This window comes from Pan paniscus, chromosome 1 (genome assembly GCF_029289425.2).
Source record: "Pan paniscus chromosome 1, NHGRI_mPanPan1-v2.0_pri, whole genome shotgun sequence".
Lineage (NCBI taxonomy): Eukaryota > Metazoa > Chordata > Mammalia > Primates > Hominidae > Pan > Pan paniscus.
In genome coordinates this window covers 158,344,943-158,366,852 of record NC_073249.2, presented here as the reverse complement: position 1 = coordinate 158,366,852, position 21,910 = coordinate 158,344,943, and the positions used below count along the sequence as shown (strand labels likewise).

The window sequence follows — 21,910 nt, the reverse complement described above, 5'->3', positions numbered from 1 at the left end:
GCTCAGGTGATAAGTGCACCAAAATCTCACAAATCACCACTAAAGAACTTACTCATATACAAACACCACCTGTTCTCCAATAACCTATGGAAATAAAAAAATTTTTAAAAAAGAAAATGAATTGCATGTACCCTGTATTATATATAGTGAGACAAATTTTTTCTGCCTAGACAGAAATTATCTATTCTAGTAGGCTTTCCTCATTCTGCCCATGGAATTCATATATTCCCACTAGAAAATAAGTTCCATGGCCAAGACTTTATCCAGTTTGATTAGTGCTCTCTCTCCAGCCCCTAAACAGCACATAGTAGGAATTTAATAAATATTTGGTGAAAGGATGAATTTTTTCTTATCACAAAAAGGAAAGTTTATATATAGGGAATATAATCTAATTGTCTTTCCTTTCTAGGTAACCTTTAATAAAATATTCCTGAAAGTCTGTAAAATTTATTTATCCTTGAGGTTAGCCATTGCACCATGCTATGTCTAGTTATGAGTCTTATTTCGTGAATTTTGTCTAATATTTGGTCTGGTCTGAAATTTCTTTTAATTTTTTTCTTTTAAATTGCTCCTGGCTCTTGTCCTGCCTGCTTCTGAAACTATTATTCATTATTTGATCTTCTGGATCTATCTTATTTTTCTGATGTCCTTCCTTCTATAATTTTCCTTTTATTATTTTTTTCTTCAAATTCTGAGAGAATTCTTCCAGCTGAGCTTCTATTTAATTTTCCTTTATGCTCAGTTTTTCATTCATCTCCAGGAAGACTTTTCTATTCTCTCATTATTATTTATTTCTGTATTGCCTGCTCTTGATTTAGGCTTGGAGATATGAATTATGAATAAGACTTTAATTATTTTTCCCTTTTGTCTTAAACTAGCTCACAGTAAAATGCTCAGAATGACCCTCTTCTTTGAACTGCTGATTATTTTATTGTTTGCATTGCTTTTAATTTAAATTTATGTTTTCTTATACAAGGCTTTTTTTTAAAATTTAACATCAGTAACTGAAATAAGCCTCAGTGAAGATCAGTTATGTCCATGTAAGTATTTCTCAGATAATGACTTTTTATTTTTCAACCATCATTCCCCAAATCCTGCATCCTCAAGTATTCAGACAGCTGGTGTAGTTTAGGATTAGAAGTACAGTTGACATGTATTGTCTTGTCTGGCAATCAGCTCTCATTTCCTTTGGGAAAAGTATACCTCCTCATTTGGGAAAATACTTCTCTAGCATTTTTTTTTTTTTTTTTTTTTTTGAGACAGAGTCTTGCTCTGTCATTCAGGCTATAGTGCAGTGGTACGATCTTGGCTCACTACAACCTCCACCTCCCAGGTTCAAGTGATTCTCCTGTCTCAGCCTCCTGAGTAGCTGGGACTACAGGTGTGTGGCACCATGCCTGGCTAATTTTTGTATTTTTAGTAGAGACGGGGTTCACTACTAAAAATTTGGCCAGGCTGGTCTCAAACTCCTGACCTCAAGTGATCCTTCCACCTATGGCCTCCCAAAGTGCTGGGATTACAGGTGTGAGCCACTGCGTCTGGCCCTTTCTAGCTCTAAAATGTATTCTGAGAGAACTTTTCTTTCTTGTCTCAGGGATCTAGGAGTGAACACTTGCTCCAACTGAGTCACAGTTCTGCTCACCCAATTCCAATGAGGCGGTCACATGACCCAAGCTGAGTCAGTAAGATTTTTAAAAACTGGATTAAGAGGGAAAAGCCTTCTCTTTCTGGTGACTAAGATGAGAGGCTATGAGCCAGGAGCCAGTGTGGTTATAGTTACACCTGAATGGAGACTCTCTAGTCAGGTGAAATGCACTGATGACCAAAGAGAAGCAGAAAGGAGAGCTAGAGAGTGCTAATTTTAGTCTTTCTGCGGTTCACTTAGACTCCTGAAATTTTATTAAGTGGGACAATAACAATTTTTTATTAAACAAGTCAGTTTGTTTAGATTTCTTTCATCTACCCTCCAAAGGTCTCCAGTAAAAGACACGTTTTCAAGAATGCTAATGACAATGACTTTTCTCAAGGGCACAGATGCCATTGAGCTCCTAGGTAAGGTTCTATATCATTCCAGTACGTTACAACACTCTACATAGATGTCAGAGCAACTATATAATTGTATTTGCGAGATTTTTCAGGATTGCTGATATAGTTTGGATATTTGCCCTTTCCCAAATCTCATGTTTAATTGTAATTCCTAACGCTGGAGGTGGGTCCTGGTGGGATGTGTTTGGATCATGGGAGCAGATTCCTCATGAATGGCTTAGGCCATCCTCTTTGGTAATAAGTGACCTCTCTCTCTGAGTTCACAGGAGATATCATCATTTAAAAGTGTATGGAACTGCCCACTCTCTCTCTCACTTGCTCCTGCTCTGGACATATGACATGCCTGCTCCCCCTTAGCCTTCTACCATGCTTGTAAACTTCCTGAGGCCTCATCAGAAGCCAAGCAGATGCCCAGTTCCATGTTTCCTATAATGCCTGCAAAATCATGAGCCAATTTAAACTCTTTTCTTTATAAATTACCCAGTCTCAGGTATTTCTTTATAGTAATGCAAGAATGGCCTAATATAATTGCTCACAATAAAGTGCTCTCTTCCTGAGAAATGTAGATGTTTGACAGCTAAGTGATCTTGAGACCTTTGAGTGTTTGTGAGGAGTTTTACCTTCAGAGACCACTGATATCCCACCTAGTACAAAGTAGATGGAAGTCCCTAAATTCTCCAAAGATTCTGGTAAAGACTGTAGTATGAAATGGACCATCCACATCTACTGAGAAAAACTGGGAGGACAGTGACAGGTACTTGTAGTCATGTTGCCATATCCCATATAATTCTGTGCTGTATTTGTATGTAATAGGATGATTTACAGGAAAAAAAATCATTTGGGTGTAAACCAAAAGGTAGCTGAGACAGGTTTCAATCACTTTCAAAGTTTATTTTGCCAAGGTTGAGGACATGCCCATGAGACAGGTCTGTACTTTCTCCATAGGTGATTTTGAAGGTTTCAGGGGAAAAGCAGGCTGGAGGGGAAAGAGGGAGGGTATGGTCACATTACTGAACTCATATATTGCAAGAGAAAAGGAACAGGTAGGGGAATAGTCAATTATGTATTCACCTCAAGCTCAGTATATTGGTACTTTACATAAGATAAGGTGAACATAGTAACTTCCTGTGAAGACTTTTTTTTTCTTTTCTTTGAGACAAAGTCTCGCTCTTGTCACCCAGGCTGGAGTACAATGGTGCGATCTCGGCTCACTGCAACCTCCACCTCCCGGGTTCAAGTGATTCCCCTGCCTCAGCCTCCCGAGCAGCTGGGATTACAGGCGCCTGCCACCATGCCTGGCTAATTTTTGTGTTTTCAGTGGAGACGGGTTTCACCATGTTGGCCAGGCTGGTCTCGAACTCCTGACTTCAGGTGATCCGCCCGCCTCCACTTCCCAAAGTGCTGGGATTACAGGCATGAGCCACTGCGCCCAGCCTCCTATGAAGATTTTTAACCTTTTATCCGTAGGTATTTGCTTAGGAACAAAAGGAAAGGCAGCTTCTTGCATGATTCAGCTTTCAGGTAATTTTTTTCCTTTTGGCATAGTGAGTTGGGCTCCCAGGTTTTTTTTCTTTCGAAATTCTCTCCCCTTTTCTTTTTAAAATCTTCAGAGAAAACATTTTAGAAGAAAATGAGTCTGTGGTCTTGAGTTTTGTCTCATCTCTCATGGCTAGGATGGTTTATTCCTAGAAAGGTCTCATGTTGTTAGAAAAGCTCATTATTAACAGGTTGTGCAGTCTCACGTCCTACAAAGACAAAAAATAGGGGGAGGAAGAGAGAACTAAAACTACAAATGAACAAAAAAAGGGAGAGCAATCCTGGAAAACCCATAAAGGCCATATTATTCTAAAGTCCATATATCAGTAGGAAGATATGAAATGGTATATTATATATATATTATATATATACACACACATATATCTATATATACACACATATATATGTAAGTGTGTGTAAGTACATATATATATATATGTTGCTGTTATTTTCTTCTGAAGTTTAAGTTGTCTAGTTCCAGTTTTCTCAGTTTAATGTTCAGTGATTTCAAATCAGGAAAAATGACGAAAAAAGGAAAAGAAAGAAGGAAAAAATGTAAGACATTATTTTGGGAACTTGCAGCCAGGAAAAACTTTAGAATTCTGTCCAATTTATAGAAAATAATAAAAACGTAAAAATATTAGGCAAGGCCAGAACCTAGTAACAGGTGTACTATAGTTTATTTTGAAACATGATTTTTCTTTTTCTAATTCCCCAACTTTATTACAGACAAAATCATAGTAGGACCAATTTATTGCAAAATAAGTTTTAGTCTTATACTTGGCCTGATTATTTGCATAAAGTACAACAAGAATAAATTATTTGCCACATAGGCTCTTTTTAAATTGGCTTTGATGGAAGTTTGTTCCATAAGGAATCTCATATTAGATTTTTCAAAGCATTGAGCCCAGCCACAGATTTATCTGTGCTCGCAAATACTTGTATGAGTTGGGTAAATTGCTCTCCTCTCAAGGTGACAAGATAACTTGAGGTTCCTGAGCCTGTCGGAAAGTGACATTCTTTGCTGACCGCAAGTCAGGAACCCTGTACAGGGACTGTGTAGACAACGTATGAGGCCAGTTTTCTCAAGGGGCTTCTATTCACTCTATAAGTCACCTTTGATTATTCAAAGCAGTCTGTTTATATTTGAAAATATGCCATTCCAGTCAAAGCCTTGGTAAAATAACCAGTGTCTCCAATTGGGTCCTGTACTAAAGAAAACAGATTCTTATTGCACTTATGCAAAAACTATATTGCCATAAGTTAAGAATATTCACAAATAGTTTCCAAATTCTGGAGAAATCAGATAGAGAGAAAGAAATATGCTCCAAATTTTTCTTACAGGAGTATATTTACTCACTTGCTGAAAGCTGTAAATAGCTCAAAAGAAAACAAAAGTTTTCTTGACTCTGAAAAACAAAATGAAAAGGATCAGCAACATTTTAAGCAAAAAAAAAAAAATCATTAAAAGATTATTTCAGCCTTTTATTAGTTTAGTCCATGTCAGGAATCCTTTGGAATATATTAGCTTTCTATGAGAGTCCTGGAAATTGTTTTATCTGTTTTGTTTTCTCTACTTCAATGGCCCAATTTTCAAAGTTATCAGAGAGTCCAAGAGTCCTATAGCTGATTATAAACTGCCTTTTGAAGAGGATTAAAACAAGACAACAATTGTCTTTGGATGACAAAAGTCTTAGAACAGCCACAGTTAAAAACACAATTGACAAGAAAATCTGGTCACCTCTGTGGTATACAGCAATTTAACATAACAATTATAATTATTACTGACAATATATACTGAGACATATCAGAATATAGAAATTTTATATGATTTTGTAATGCATACTAATAACATTTATATGATTATAACTTAAAGAAAGAAAGTTACACATCATTTTACATTTGACAATGCTTCCTATATGAATTTAATGTATCAAATAAGCTGAATATGTGTCTTTTGGTCTTTGGGGGACCTAATATCTCAAAGGGTTAATTAGGTCAAAAAAACATAATTTAAAATTTGATTATGGAAAGTTTGTCAAATATCAAAGTTTAAAACACTTGATATTACAAAATAGAATTCCAGGTCACTATAAGTCATTTATTTACCCAAAATGATAACTCAAAATTTTAAAAAGGCAAAAAACCTTACTCATTGATAGAGGAGACTTAATTTCCCAAACAATAAGCCCTAACAAAGACAGCATGAGGCCAATTAAATCTGTCTCTCAAATGTTATAAACATCTATAAAATTTTAATAATCTTGACCATAAGACATAATTTCCATCAAACATCTTTGTAACCATTTATAAGTTTTTTAAAAGGCAGTTTAATGCTCCAAGAAAACCTTGTTAATCTGACACAGAGGCCCTGATGCTGGTCTTGTATCAGTTTGCCTTCAACATTAACATTTAATTTATAAAGAAACTGAATTAATTTTATCTCTCAAAATTGGCCCTTATGATTTCATGTGCCTACCTCTTCCACAATAGTCTCTAGGCCTAGAAGGGTGGAATACTTTTAATTCTTGGCCCTGTGTCTCATGAACACAGTTTGTTTTGATTATCATCTTCCCCCAAGTCTGAAGATGATGCTTTAACTACTGCCCTTGTTTAAGATTTAGCAGGACTTGATGTCCTTTTTAGACCCAAGAATCGAAGCCCTGTAACTTAATAGCATAAGGATTTTAAAAGAATTACAGAAATACTGCATGTTCTCCCTTATAAGTGGTAGCTAAATGATGAGAACTCAGTGACAGAAAGAAGGGAATAACAGATACTGGGGCCTACTTGAGGGTGAAGGGTGGGAGGAGGGAGAGGATTAGAAAATATAACTATTGGGTATGAGGCTTAGTACCTGGGTGATTAAATAAACTGTACAACAAACCTCTGTGACACAAATTTATACCAAACTTGCACATGTACCCATGAACCTAAAACAAAAGTTAAAAGAAAAAGAAATTACCGCAGCCACCCCAACCTTCGGCAATCACAAATTTGTTTAGTCAGCAGCCATCAACATCCAGGCAAGACACTCCACTGGCAAAAAGATTATGACTCACTGAAGGCTCAGATAACTGCTAGCATTTTTCAGTAATAAAACATTTTTAAATTTTAAATTAAGGTTAACAAATAAATAAAAGTAATACAGAAAGTTACATGGATGTAATAAACTTAATTTTAAAGAGTTTTTAAAAACCTCAGTTTTCCTAAGCAAATCAATAATAAACTTAATAATAATTAAGTTATTAAAAATAATAATAAAACTTAATAATAATTAAATAGTCATAACTTTGATAAAATGTAAAATCTGTTTGTTAGTCCAGGTACCAAAAGGCAAAAAAACAAAAACAAACAATCCCCCCCCAAAAAACCTTCTGCACTGTGATTCCTCTCCCCTATGGGAAGTCCACTTAGATAACCTGCAAGTCGAAACTAAAGAAAATGGTATTTGAATTAGTTAGACATAGGAAGAATGTATTCTGGATCATAAGTGAAAAGTTTTAGTTTAATAGAACAATTTAAAGCCAATGCACAAGATGTTATATTGGAAGAAAACATTTGCTTTAGACATTTGAGATAAAACATTTTTAGCATCAGGCTACAACAATAGTTAGAACCTGAGGAAAATGTTATAGGAGCTGATTAAAAAGTTGAGCGTTATTACTTCAGCCCTTCTCAAAAAGGAAAGAAAGCTCAAAACAGCAAGATGCAATAAAAGTTGAACTTCTGGGTTAAAAATAAATTAAAATTTCTTCTAATTATTTTTTGTTTTGTTGTTTGAGATAGGGTCTCACTCTGTTGCCTGGGCTGTGTTGCAGTGGTGTGATCATGGCTCACTGCAGCCTTGATCTCCTGGGCTCTAGAGATCTTCCCACCTCAGCCTTCAGAGTAGCTGGGACTGCAGGTGCATGCCACCATGCTGGATAATTTTTTCTATTTTTAAATGTTTTTTGTAGAAATGGGTTTCACTGTGTTGCCCAGGCTGGTCTTGAACCCCTGGGCTCAAGTGATCTCCCATCTTGGGCTCTCACAGTGCTGGGATTACAGGTGTGAGCCACCATGTCCAGCCCTCTTGTAATTTTATTAAGAGATAATACCTTAAGAAAATTTTGTAGTTCTAACCAATTATTTAGTGTATTAGTGTATTTTAAATATCAAAGACCAATCTCTAGAAAGACTATTATAACTAATTTTCTTTTAATTATAGCCAACTTGATCACATAAAGTTTTTTTTCCATAAAGCCTCTTTTTACAAATTTTATTGACTTACACCATTTATGACTTGCTTAGGTTTTTCATTTTATCCTTAACATCCTATTCATTTTATTTTAGGACAAAAGTTTACCATATAAGATTTTTTTCATATAAAATTATTCCCCCTTCAATTTTTCTTACCCAAAGTAGCTCTTTATAGTTATAAGATTCTTTATATGTCTCTTATTTACTGGTACCTTTTGCCCTGTTTTATAAATAACCTTTACATAACCTTGAATAAGACAAAAATCATTTTCCTTTAAGAACACTTTTTTTGAGAAAAATGTTTTCTTATAATTTTTTAGATGGGAAATAACCCAGACATTTAATTAATATCTGTTATTTAATTTAATATAACTTTAGATTCTAAATTATTTGACATGTTTACTTATAAGCATTTATTCCATTATATTTACCTAATTAGTTAATTTTTAAAATAGTTTACATACATTACTTATGAAAACTGTGATAGTTATTATTTAAAGATGGGAATAATTAAGCTTAAGAGAATAATTGATAATGTACGGACAGATAATGCAAGCTCTATGAGAAACTGAGAATAGAGTAGAAGTGGAGAGACTGGCCTTTAAAGGAGCAGGAAATACTTCCTTTTTTGTATTAAGGAGGCAGTGATAGGCCTTTTCTATTGTAATAGAGAGAGTGTGGGAATGGAAAATGTGTCAGAAAAACTGTCTTGTGTCTCAACTCCTACCTATATTATATAATTTATTGAAGAAATTACTCTTTGGCACAGTTTCAATTATTCATTTATTTGACAAGTATATATTGAACTCCCCAAAGTAGAAGTTACTTTGGCAAAATAATATAATATTTCTCTCTAGGAAATTACAACCTACTTCGGAAATGGTCATGTAAACAAGCACTGAACTGCAATTATTTAACTGTGATAATGGAGGTGTGTTCAAAGTGCTATGAGAACACAGTAAAAAGAAGGACCCATATCTGTTCAGGAGAGACTAGAAAGACTTCATGGAAATGTTTAATGAAAACTAGAAGGAGAAGCAGAAATTTATATTTGGGATGGTTAAGGATACCTATGATAATAAAAATTGCAATGCAATGATGATAAATGATGAGTCTAAGAAACCTCAGTCATATATGGGACAACACAGAAAATTACTTGTCACTTTTCTCCCTGTGGTTTATATGAATGCTTTCACATAATTGCATATTATTTTCTTAGAATTAATATTTTATTCTCATTCATAATCAGAAGGCAGCTGGAGCTCCATAGTTCACCCTTCCTATAAATAAAACATTACAAGTTTTAAGTAGCTAATGGCTGGTTATGTTTTCAGAAAACATGATTAGGGTTGGGTGCAGTGGCTCACACCACAAAGTATTACCACAAAGTAATTCCAGCACTTTGGGAGGCCAAGGCAGGCAGATTGCTTGAGCCCAGGAGTTTGAGACTAGTCTGGGCAACATGGAGAAACCCCACTGCTCCAAAAAATACAAAAAATTAGCCAGGTGTGGTGGCACATGCCTGTAGTTCCAGTTACCTGGGAGGCTGAGGTGGGAGTATCACCTGAGCCCAGGAGGTGGAGGCTGCAGTAAGCCATGGTTGCACCAGTGTACTTCAGCCTGGGTGAGAGTGAGACCCTGTCTAAAAAAAAAAAGAAATAGAAAACATAACTAGGTTAATTTTTTAATAGTGACTTCAAGCTTTTTCTTATTAGAAAATTTACACACCTTTTGTCCTTTAAAAAAAACTCAAAAATTGGCATGCATTTAACTTCACACTCTGAAGCAACTTCCTGACAGTCTTCCATGTCTACTCCAAGCAACACCATCTTGGAATACTTTGCAGAGAGGGAATGAAAGCCTCGATTATTTTGTAAAGCTTGCAACACGTGGCTGAGAAATCAACTACTATAGGTTTGTCTCCTAGATTGTCCAAGGCCTCCTGAAAAGCATACTTGTTCTCAATATGCTTCACCATTTTGACTGTTGGGGTCTGACTAGCAACTGTAAGAATAGATAGAAATGAATCCAAAGCACCAGGCTGAGCTTTTTGCGTATTAGATCTTTGGTGGACGGTCTTTGGAGTTCTCTGTAGTAGCATATCAATGTACACACTTAAGCTTGACTACTTTTAACTCATACCCCATTTAGAAGTCTTCAGAGATAGGGAATTCAAACTGGTTTTAAAAGATGAATACCAATATCTTAGACTTTCCAAATGTAAATACTGCATTTTAGAGTTTATTCTTTGTGAAAAGACTGTTTAAGCATACTAACTATATATCCATATATCTACTTCTATATATCATACATGTATATATTTGAAATTCAGATTAAAATAATACTTAAGTATGCATGAGGTATAGTAATCAGAATTTTCTGTTTAATCAAAATACTATTGGTTTCAACATAATTGTTGAAAATCCTCCTAAAATAAATCACTTCCCTTGATGTCCTGTTAATGCTTAATATGTGCATTAAAAATTATGTGAAAAAGTTTTTAATTAAGCACTTCCTAATTTTGTTTTGCTTGGGTTTTACTATACTTGAATATTATTATTTTTAGCTTCCCTTGGATTTCTTCTCTCTGAATAATTCGAATTTGTGTGTATGTGTTTAGTGCATGATAATAAAAGTAGTGCCATTTTGTAAATTATATTCCATGGTTAATACAGAGTTTCAGTTTTTCCATTACAATCATTCACATGCAGTAGTTTCCTCTTACATCTTCCTTCATTCTGTTTGCTTTTTGCTTTTCTTTCTTTATCTTTTGTCTTTTCTGCAGAGAGATGGAAGTAAGGGATGTGGCTGTAGGAAATTCTAGTCTTCATATCATATGTAATTTTATAGTCTTCTACTTTTCTTTAAACTCTAATGCCAACTTTTTATTCTCTTTTAACTTTGCTTAGTCAGAGCTTATCTGCAGGGAGCAAATTTCATTAATGAATTTCAGTTAATATACATGAAAAATGCTAATTTAATATACAACCATCAAATGTCTGGATTTGCCCTTGTTTAATGTAATTTTTATGTTTTTCAATAAGATTGATTTATTAAAATCAATTGATCTTTAGCTGTACAATTATATGGGTCTAAGACACAGATATGAGTATATGCATTATGTTTATGTTCATTCATAAAGCAGAAAAATGATTGGCTGGCTGCTTTGTAACTATATTGTATACATGGGAAATCTGACAAACTCAGGGTATGAAAATGACTGGTAGAAGGAGATTTGTAGAGGAGGAGGTAGTTTGTGAATTTTGTGTTGAGGAAAGACTGCCGTGAAATCTGGAAATGACACTGTGTCTAGAAGAAAATTCATAAAACAAGGAACATTCTCTCCTGCTGTAGCGGACATTTATTGATTGATCACTCAGCATCCATTTCCCTTATAATACCCAGATTTTTCTTAGGTCTTTCATCTCTTTTATATACTTCCTATGAGTTTAGGGAGATAGTCACACTGCTGCCATATCTGGGGTAGGCCTAGATTATTTAAGATAATAAGAACATTTAGTTACCCTGGGTAGTCAGTGTTGGCTGGACTTAAGCCAACAAGTATGTTGAAACTGTCATATTTAATGCAAGTCTTGCCAGCTCCTACAGAAAAGTTTTGGAGTCAGGCAGGCACGCAGCTGAGGATGGCTGGCAACTACAAGACATCTGGCAGATATTCTAAGTACAAAGGAAAAATATCCCCAAATCTAATCCTTATGAAGTTGGATATTAAAGGTGGGAAAGTGTTCTAGAATCACAGTAATACCTGGTTAGAAAGTCATCCTGCATTTTTCAACTGCAAGAATCATTAGTAACATGTGTTCAGGAAGCTTCATCTATGAGGTGTAAGGACTTTCACATAAAACTAGCCTTCCCTTTAACTTTAATTCTTCCTCATTGTGCAGGCTGTTGAATTAAAAACTATTAGTTCCTTACAGGACGTTTATGTGGGTATTATATTAGAAACTCAGTCAAATTTTAAGAATTATTTCCAGGGGAAAATGAATTCCCAGTTCTAGCCACAAATGATTCATAAATGAATATTTAAAGTACAATCCATTCATAAGTTCAGAATTTACTGTAACTATGAAAGGCTTTGTAGTGTGCTAGAACGAGCACTGCTCTAGGAAGGAGTCAAGGAATATTGATTCTAATCTTGGCTTTGCCATTAATTAACTATGAGACCTTGGCAAATCTCTCCCCTGGTTCTTAATTTTCTCATTTGTAAAATGAAGAAGTTGAAGTAGATGTCTAAGATTCTTCCAGTTCCAGGAATTTATAATAAATTTACCAAATTTCAGAACACGCATTTATTCAACAGTGACTTTAAAATACCAAGTTTTAAAAATATGTTTTGAAAATTATCCTAAAATCTAGGTTTGATTTTGTCCTGCTGGATCATTAAACATTATTCATAAAAGTAATTTTACCTTTGGGCATTTAACACATTAGTTAAGATCATTCTAATAATGGTACCAAGGTACAACTAAATAGGAGAAGTACTAGAGGTCATATTCAATGCATTTTTTAAACTAATCTAAATTTATTTTAAATATGTTCATTTATTTTCAAATTGTTTTTATGATGCATTGATTTAAGAGAACTTTTGCTTTATACAGACACACATGCACATGCCATGCACACACACATATATAATGTTTCTTACATTGTCATTCATTCAGCCTACTTTATACTAGGTACTATGCTAGGATCCAGGGACACGAAACTTGCAGTTATTGGCTTCAAGGAGCTTATGTTCTGTTGAATGAAATAATCATGTAAACTGACAGTTGCATGGTGAGTTAACCTGTGAAATATCTGCACACACTAATAATCAGAGAAATTCTAATTAAATAGTATATTCCAGTTTTTGCACATTACAAAATTTATAATATGTAAGGCAGAGTGTGGCAAAGGGGACACTGTTGTGGAATGATTATAAATCCTACTCCTTCTTTTCCCCATTATCCTGTTTAATTTTTCTTCTTAGATACTATCAGCATCAACGTATTATATGTATATTTTATAAAATCTGTTTTCACCCGCTGGAATGAAAAGCTCCATCTGAGAAAGGATTTAAGTAAAAAGAAAAAAAAACTTGATAAACACACACTTATCTGGGGAGGCAAAGGTACATGAAGTAAATGTTTACTCCATGTAAAATTTGTATTCGTTGTTTCTTTAAGATGTATTTTATTCTCTTGTTTGAAATTTTTATATTAAGCACATATTTCTTTATTAATTAAATATGAAGGCAAATGAACAGGTAGTATATCTTTTTAAGCACCATGGCCACTGTAATAAACTATGTGGGATGCTTAGGAACATCATGAAACCTAACTTTGGGGGAAGTTATGTCAGGAGGAAACACCTGAGCTAATCTTGATGAATGAATTTAATTAGCCAGGTGGAGAAAGGAAGGAAGGAGGTCAATCTCATGAGAAGAAGCAACTTATACAAGAGTCATAGAGGCATGTAAGTATAGAATATACAGAGAATTGCAGGTAATTTGCATAAGTAGAATATATAGTACAAGGAAAAGGAGACTGATATGAAGCTGTAATGGTAAGCATGGGTCAGATTCTGATAATGTATTTGCTATATTAAGAATTTCACTTTACACCACTTCAAATCTATTCCTGATAATTCTTGCTTCTGACTTTAAAGATCACTTTCCTGTAGGCAGCCACATTATAATTGTAGTTCCCACATCTACTTTTGTTTCCTTAAAGTTTATCCTGCATAAAACAGCCAGTTACCTTTTCACCATATAGTTCCCTCTTCAGTTGTATTTACCATAATGTATTCTATCTACATACATTAAGAATGCATGAGAGAATGTTACAATTTTTGCTTTAAAAGATCAAACACACTTTAAACAACTACAGAAGACAAGAAGACTTTGTTATATTTACTGAGATGCTTAACATTTCTGTTGTTCTTCCTTCATTCTCCATGCTACAGGCATCTTTTGGGTATTATTTTCCTTTTGTCTGAAGAAGTTCCTTTAACGATTCTTTTAGAACAGATCTGCTGGCAACACATTTTTTAGTTTATTATCCATCTGAGAATATTTTATCTTAATTCCTAAAAGACATTTTCTCTGAATATGGAATTCTGGGTTGAAATTATTTTCTTTCAGCACTTTATAAATGTTGTTTCACTTCCTTCTGGCCTCAATGAGACAGCTGCAGTCATTAGAATAAATGTTTCCCTATAAGTTATACATCATTTTTCTTTGGCTTTTTTCATGATACTTTCTTTGTCTTTAGTTTTCAGCAGTTGGAATAGGATGGCTCTGGGCATGATTTTTTTGTTGTTGTTGTTATTTTTCTGTTTGGGTTTGCTGAATTTTTTGAATCTGTAGCTTAATGTCTTTTCTTCACATTTGGGTTATTTTCAGCCCTTATTTCTTCAAGGTTTTTAAAATTAACATATTCTTTCTTGTCTCTGTGACTAAAATAACAGAATATTAGTTCTTTCATTATCGCACCACATGTTCCTGAGGTTTCTCAATCATTTTTCCCCTGCTTTTCAGATCATATACCATAGTTCCCCCTTATTCTCAGGGGTTACGTTCCAAGACCCCTCATGGATATTTGAAAGGCAGATAGTATCAAACCCTGTATAGACTATGTGCACATTTCCTTTTCCTTCTTTACAATTTCACAAATAGAACATTCATTCTTACTGTAATCTTAGTAATCTCGGCATATGATTTATTTCATTTCTTTATTAAATTGAAAACTTTCACCTTATTAAATCAAGTTTAGCCTAAAGCTGCATCCTTATATAATCTAAGTTCAGCCTAAAGGGTTCTCTGCGCATTGTGAACTCTAACAAGTGGAGATGTAACAGACCATAGCCTATACTTGTGCCAATCACTGAGCTTTGGCCAATCAAATGTAGCCAGCTATTCAAACCATGTTCAAATAAGGCAAACACCAACAGTAACTGATCCAGCTGTTTCTGCACCTCACTTCCGATTTCTGTAGGTTACTTTCCTTTTTCTGTTCATAAATCTTCTTCCACCACATGGCTATGCTGAAGTCTCTAAGCATACCCTGGCTTGGGATGCTTTCCAATTTGTAAAGCATTCATTGCTCAATTAAACTCTTTCAAATTTAATTCAACTGAAGTTTTTAACAACCTTTTCACTTAAAAGAAGCACCTGAGGGCTTCTCTTTTGCATATCCGAATTGCCGGCATTACTACTTGTACCTTGGGAACAATAGTAAATAAATAAGGGTTACTTGAATACAAGCTCTGCTATACCACAACAGTTGATGTGACAACAAATATGGGGCCACTAAGAGACTAATGGACACGTAGAATACACAGTGTGGATATGCTTTGAGAAAGGGATGATTTCATGTCCTGAGTGGGACAAAGTGGGATGGTGTGAGATTTCATCATGCTACTCAGAACCACACATGTTTTAAAAGTTGTGTATTCTTTCTTCTGGTATTTCTATTTAATATTTCAGATTGCAGTTGACCATGGGTAAGCAAAACCTTGCATAAGGGGGGACGATGATAATTTCTATTGTTCTATCTTCAGTAGTTTTTTTTTTTTTGTCCTCTCTATTCTGCTACTGAGCCCAACTGGTAAGATTTAAAATTTGTTATTGCATCTTTTAGTTCTAAAATATCCATCTGGTTCTTCTTTATATTTTCTATAATCATTCCTCCCTATCTGCAGAGGATTGGTTAAGATCCCCCTGTGGATACCAAAATCTGTGCATACTCAAGTTCCACAGTCAGCCCTGTGGGACCCTCAGATACAAAAAGGTGGCCTTTGTATGCTCAAGTTTCACATTCCATGAATATTGTACTTTCAATTCATGTTTGACTGTGGATATGGAATCTGCCAATACAGAGAGCTGACTGTATTTATTGAAAAATATCCACTGTGTGGACTCATGCAGTTCAATCTTTTGTTGTTCAAATATCAACTGTATTTTATTTCAAGATTTCAAGATTTTGTATCTGCACTCTTTCCTGTACTTTCCTGTTTCCTGGGGCTCCCCTCATTAGTCCTCTTACTGTATCTTTATTACTCCACTCTGACACGCACTTCTTGTGACTCTCTCCACATCTGGTACAAAGCAACAAGATAATAAGAGTGTGTTAGTACATGTTCTCACTGTTATAAAGAACTGCCTGAGACTGGGTAATTTATAAAGAAAAGAGGTTTAATTGACTCACAGATCTGCATGGCTGGGGAGGTGTCAGGAAACTTACAATTCTGGTGGAAGGGGAAGCAGGCATGTCCTACAAGGTGGCAGGTGAGAGAGAAGACCAAAGGAGGAACTTCCAAACACATATAAAATCATCAGATCTCTTGAGAACTCACTGACTGTCATGAGAACAGCATGGGGGAAACCATCCCTGTGATCCAATCACCTCCCTCCCTTGACTTGTGGCATTACAGGTCCCTCCCTAGACACGTGGGGATTACAATTCAATATGAAATTTGGATGGGGACACAGGGCCAAACCATTTCGAAGAGGGTGGGGAAAAATTACCTTACTTCCTTTAATTACAGCTCCTGTGACTGGAAATGAAAGTTTTCCTCCCTTAGAGTTTTCAGCCCTTGTACCTCCCAATGCTACCTCAGTCATGGTCTTTGAGCCACTGTTGGATTGCTTGGGGGCAGGGACATGAGAGAATGGAGAACAAGAAAGAAAAATGGAGTTCCTGCATTCTCTGAGTGTTGGGAGATTGCTTTTCCACTCCTTGAGCTTCTTAAGCCAGAACTGGAGGAATTCTCCTGGCACTTTATCTGTTTACAATCAAATTCTATTTCCAGATTTCCTGCTGAATTGAGTCCAGGACAGGAGATGCTAGAGTAAAATAAAAGTTAAAACTCACTGCCCTTTCAGTGGTACTTTGATATCTGATTTTCTTCCCAGTCTCCTTGCCACTTACTTTTCAGAGTTCTCAAACAGCTGCTGGATGCATCTGTTCAGGTTTTATACCTGTATTAGGTACAATAGTGAATTACTAATAAATAGTTGCTTGATTATTGAGTGAGAGGATATCATAACTTATCAAATAAAGAATTTTTAAATGAATTTTTTGCCAATAATTTTTTATGAGGGAAAATTTAATTTCTCTCTTGTAAAATTCCTTTTCTAGATATTAAGATAATTGTTCTTTGTTATTCTGAAAGAAATAATCTTCACATTGCTGTTTAGTTCTCATAGTATTTGCTGCAGGCTCAGTATGTAATTGATTTTTAAAATATTTTTACATTTTTCTACATTCTCATTTGTAGATCTTTGTATTCGAATAATTCAAAAGTTAAAAAAGCTTCAGTGTTTCTGCAGAAATAATAAAACTGTTACACTATGTAGCAAAAATAATAACCACAGTACAAAAATACCCTATCAATTAAATCATCCCAACCATTTTAGTAGTGTTTGTTCTTTAAAAAATTTAAATATAATATATAACATTTTGTGTGTTACTATACTTGTTTCCTTTTTCCTTAAAATTAATAGGTTCATTTTTATACTTGAAAATAAATTTAAAAATAAAATTATTCACAATGAAATTCTTGGATAATCAGACACAAGGACTAAAAATCTTTTTTAGTCTTATATTAAGAGAAGTTATTTATAACTGAAAAACTACTATTCAAGGCATATGTTAACTATTAAAAAATAAAGGGGAAAAATAAAGTGTTCATATGTACCAAATAATGATCAAAATGCTAACTTATTCATAGGTTGTCTCTTCATAAAACATGGTTATGGTACAGTTACAAGCAATTGTAATGGGGTTATATTGCAGTTGGCACTTTAAAGCTCATGAACTTTTAATGTAATTCTATCTTCACTGCACACTGGAGAATTTAGACATTGGGTTTCAGTTATTAGAAGTAATTCTAAATATAGGAAACATGGTATCATGGACACTATAAAGTGAACTGCTAGACTCTGAGAATCAGTCTTGGATAGAAATGGGTCTAGCATATTTGCCTTTCTCTGTCACCATAATGAAAATGTATTTAGGTTGGATGTCTACTTCCTAGAAGCCTAAGCTTCTAATAGGCATACATTTCCTAGGGGCCATAACATCAATCCTTTTTAAGATTCTTTAGGAGTGCCTATCAAGAAATGACAAATTTCTTAAAAGAAATCTAGTTTAAAAACTAGATATTTTTGACTCTTTTGTAAGTCATCACTCCTATCTAAGTGCTCTTTCATTACTTCAATAAATATTCGTTGACTGCCTACTATGTTCTGGTAACTTTGTTAGATCTGGGTCTATATTAGTCAGGAAAATACAGTTTCACTCCAAGTTACAGTCTAGCAAGAAATACAAGCCAATAAAATAAGGTTTAATTGTTGCTCTGATAAGAGAGGTATACGATTTGTGGAGGTATATTGGAGGGACATTTAGCTCAAAGAAGGCCTAGGATAATATTCAACACCAAGTATAAATCAACCACGTGAAGAGGTGTTAGAAACGCTTTTTGCCTTGTGAGAAACTCTGTATAAGGGCCTCCCCTGAGACTTGTAGCCTGTAAATCGTGATGCTTTATGGTCCCACTTCAAAGTTATTTTGTCTCTTCTAAAGAGTGAGTGCCCAGCAAAATTTATACTTTTTCTCTACGTTAAATAATGCTGAGGTTCTAATTAATACAAAATTCTGATCAGATACAAATGAATAAAAACAGTGATCAATCATAAAGAAACGTTAATGTTCTCATGCATCGCTGTCAACTACTAATAAATAATTTTATATGTATATTGTCTCCTAGGCCAATCATATTACAATGCTTCTTGATGCCATCTGTTAACAGCTTACCTTCACTGTTATCTTGTCTGACAGCAGATCCATTTATATATTTGCTTGTCTTACCATTTTATTTCCAGTTTCCTTCCACATTTCTTATTCTTTAGGGATCATTCTGCCCTTGTGAAATATAAATACCATCTCTGTTAAATTCATTACTCATTTTATCCTCACTTTTCCAGACAAATCACCATGGCTTTGAAGTGTAGAATATATTATTTTAATTTCTCTGCTAGCTTGCTCTCAGATAACTTTTGTTTTCTTTTCCTCCTCTTGTCATTGGAAGTTACATTTCTGAGTGCATGCCTTCAAGTTAATTTCTGAATATTCTTCTATAGCATAGTAAGAGAAAAACAATCTTGTTTGGCTGGCCAATGGTGATGAATGGAGTGTAGACCAGCCTATAGAGTCCAAAGCCTCCAAGAGAGAAAGAGCAAGAATGAAAGGTGGTGGTATAACTAAATATTTTTGTAATCATGGACAAAAGGATTTGGGATCATGATAATTTACTTCAGGTTATTTGCAGGTGAACTTCAGACTTCTGTGAGTGACAGCACATGGGGTCCTAGATGCTCTGATGGAGAACCTGGGTGTTACAAAATGTATGAGTAGGTGGGCTTCTATTAAATGGAGTACTTAAAGAAGAACTATTCAAGTTGCCCAGGTTGTGCTTGAATGGACACAGTCTCAAGAATGCAGTGAGCTTGAGTGTTAATATATGCCAATGACAGTCCAATGACTGTAGTTTCCATGAAAGGCCATATTGTGTCTATCAATAAATGCTGTAGAATAAGTGAAGAAATATGACATGAACTGCAATACTCTGCTTTTTCACAAAAGGCAACCTTATCTGCCACTTTAGAGAGAGTGAGATTGTACTATCATACAAAAGAAAATAAAGATTGTACCTCTATAGGTTCTTTATGTGTATTTGTGGTTGAGTGGGTAGTTTAGGGGCAATTTTGGAGAGGTAAATACATTGGATAGCATTTGACTCCTATGTACATGGAATATTTTACAGAACATTATAATCTAAGGAGATTTGTCAACTTTAAAATCAAGAGGTCATAAGGAATTATAAAGAGCTAAATTTATGTTGCATTTATTACCGTGAAACCATCTATTACTAATAGAAAGCAGTAAGTAAGAATACTCTATAATTAATGGTCTAAAACTGAAAATGATGGACTAGCTTTTTCACTGAAAGCAATTTCTATTCTGCTACTCAATTACTCAGTTGCTTAATTTTAAGATTTTATTATGTCTTTAAATCATGATTAATATAGGAAATATGATGCTTTTCTACTTCCTAACCACTGCTTATCCAAGCATCCACAATCTTTTATAATACTGTTTTGTACTACCATATTTATTTTAAAATGAAAAGTATTGGATTTTTTATTATAGTGACAGAATCTTACTGTGGTAGTTGAATAAAGCAACATTTACTTAGGTCAAAGAATTAGAATATTAATATACATTGATATTGAGATGTACATATTTTTGAAAAATTTAATGACAGCAATACTAAAGAATTAGAAATAATTTTTACAATCATAAATTCAATGTTCTAGAAAATTCATATTGAAAATTGCTTAATATTTTTATTATGAGATTTTTAGGAACATTTTCTTGTTGATAATATAAAATATAGCAAAGAGAACTCAGAGATTCAGAATTTCCCAGGATCACATCCCTGACTTAATGCAATTCAATTCAAAAGACATATGCAGACATATAGCTCTAAGAAATATGCTGTGATCTGGTAGTTGTCTGTAAAGAATGTACACTTTAACAAAAAAGGTGGGATAACTTCAATACAATGCTGTTTGGTGCTTTGATAATGGCATGAACAGCATTCACATAAGAGGAAACTTAACATTAGCTGGATGGAACATGATATTTTTCTAGGACCAGCTTCCTGGCTTATAAAAGAGCACAGTTTAGGGCTCTTCACTATATACTCTCTAAAATCCAGAATAATATTGAGGAATAACTGGTGTACCCTGGGAGATAAGAGTGCTTACCCTGGAAGTTTGGGTGGTTTGGAAGGCACTGGCAGATGCCTTCATGCCACAGAAGTAACTCCAGAATAGGGCACCATGATTATAATTGAGGGACTGCAATGCTAACCAACCCCATGGTGACATGGTGATTCAGCATCTCTATAATGTTCTTGTTGAGGTAGGACCCTCAGATAGGTACTCTTGTGGAGATAGTGAACCTCTCCTCTTCACCTTCCTTCCCATTACTCCAGTCTCCGAAAGACAAGGAAAAGTGAATCTGGTACAATGAAGCAGTGAGAGTAGAGAACCTAAGAAAAAATAGAGATGATATATTAATCAACTAAGAATTATGTTATGATATGTGTATACTCAGTTTTACCTGTGCCAAATGCGGAGGAACTCCCTAGATGCCAGGGAGATGAGTTTTGGAGAAACGGTGAGGAGAAGAGCTCCTCTTACAGCAGCAGAAGAAGAAGGCATGCTGGTATTGGGCTCTCTAATCCAGCAAGGTTTACCTCACTGGCCTGGGGGTAGCACACAAAGTATCTATCTTGATGTTTACCTAGAGTTATAGGCACAAGTACTGGACTTGTGTGTTGAAAGGGTGTACCATGGCCTAGTTCCAATCAGGTATCAGGTAAAGTTGGAGAGAGTAACCTGGGCTTCTTAGGACCAAAATGAAGATTAAAAAAAAAAATTCTTTTTTTAAAGGGGCCTTGTCTCAGGCATGGATTTTCCCAAAACTGGGAGGTTTGGTTCTCTATAAACTCCAACTTCCTGGAAATAATACTTTGTATATCCTAGAATAATAGTATAAGGCATCCTGAAAAATGTGACTCTGAAGGCATTGACCGATTGTTGCTGGTGGTGAAAGTAGGTGCTGTGGAACATTCTAGATGTATAATATTTAATCAAGTTATTGGAGAGGTCAAAAAATTACACAAGGGCACAGGTGTAGTTTGGTTTGGTGCTAATGGGCAAGTGGAAGTTCACATTGATATTTATCTTACAATATTTTTGACTTTTGTACCATCAACTTGAATGAAAATTATTATAATTAGAAATAAGCACATGATAATATAAAACATGTAAAAAGTACAGAAGAACTCTAGGGAAAGGAGATTGCTGATGAAGCTAGAATTAAGAAAAATTTCTTATAGAAGGTTAATCCTTTCTGGAGGGTTGTAATAGATGCAGATTGACGTCTGTGTTTTAATTTGTATTGAGCAGCTCATTTAACCTTGTCAAAGGCTTTTCACCTTGAGCATCTCACTT

General features: G+C 34.8%; 1 long non-coding RNA gene and 1 pseudogene across 1 annotated transcript in view; one reads left to right on the top strand and one right to left on the bottom strand.

Moving 5' to 3' along the window:
- The window catches only part of LOC130541797 (uncharacterized), a 42,811-nt gene that overhangs the window by 8,046 nt on the left and 12,855 nt on the right, over nt 1-21,910 (top strand). The gene's annotated exons all lie outside the window — the stretch shown is intronic.
- On the bottom strand, nt 9,075-9,900 carry LOC106634961 (thioredoxin-like; annotated as a pseudogene).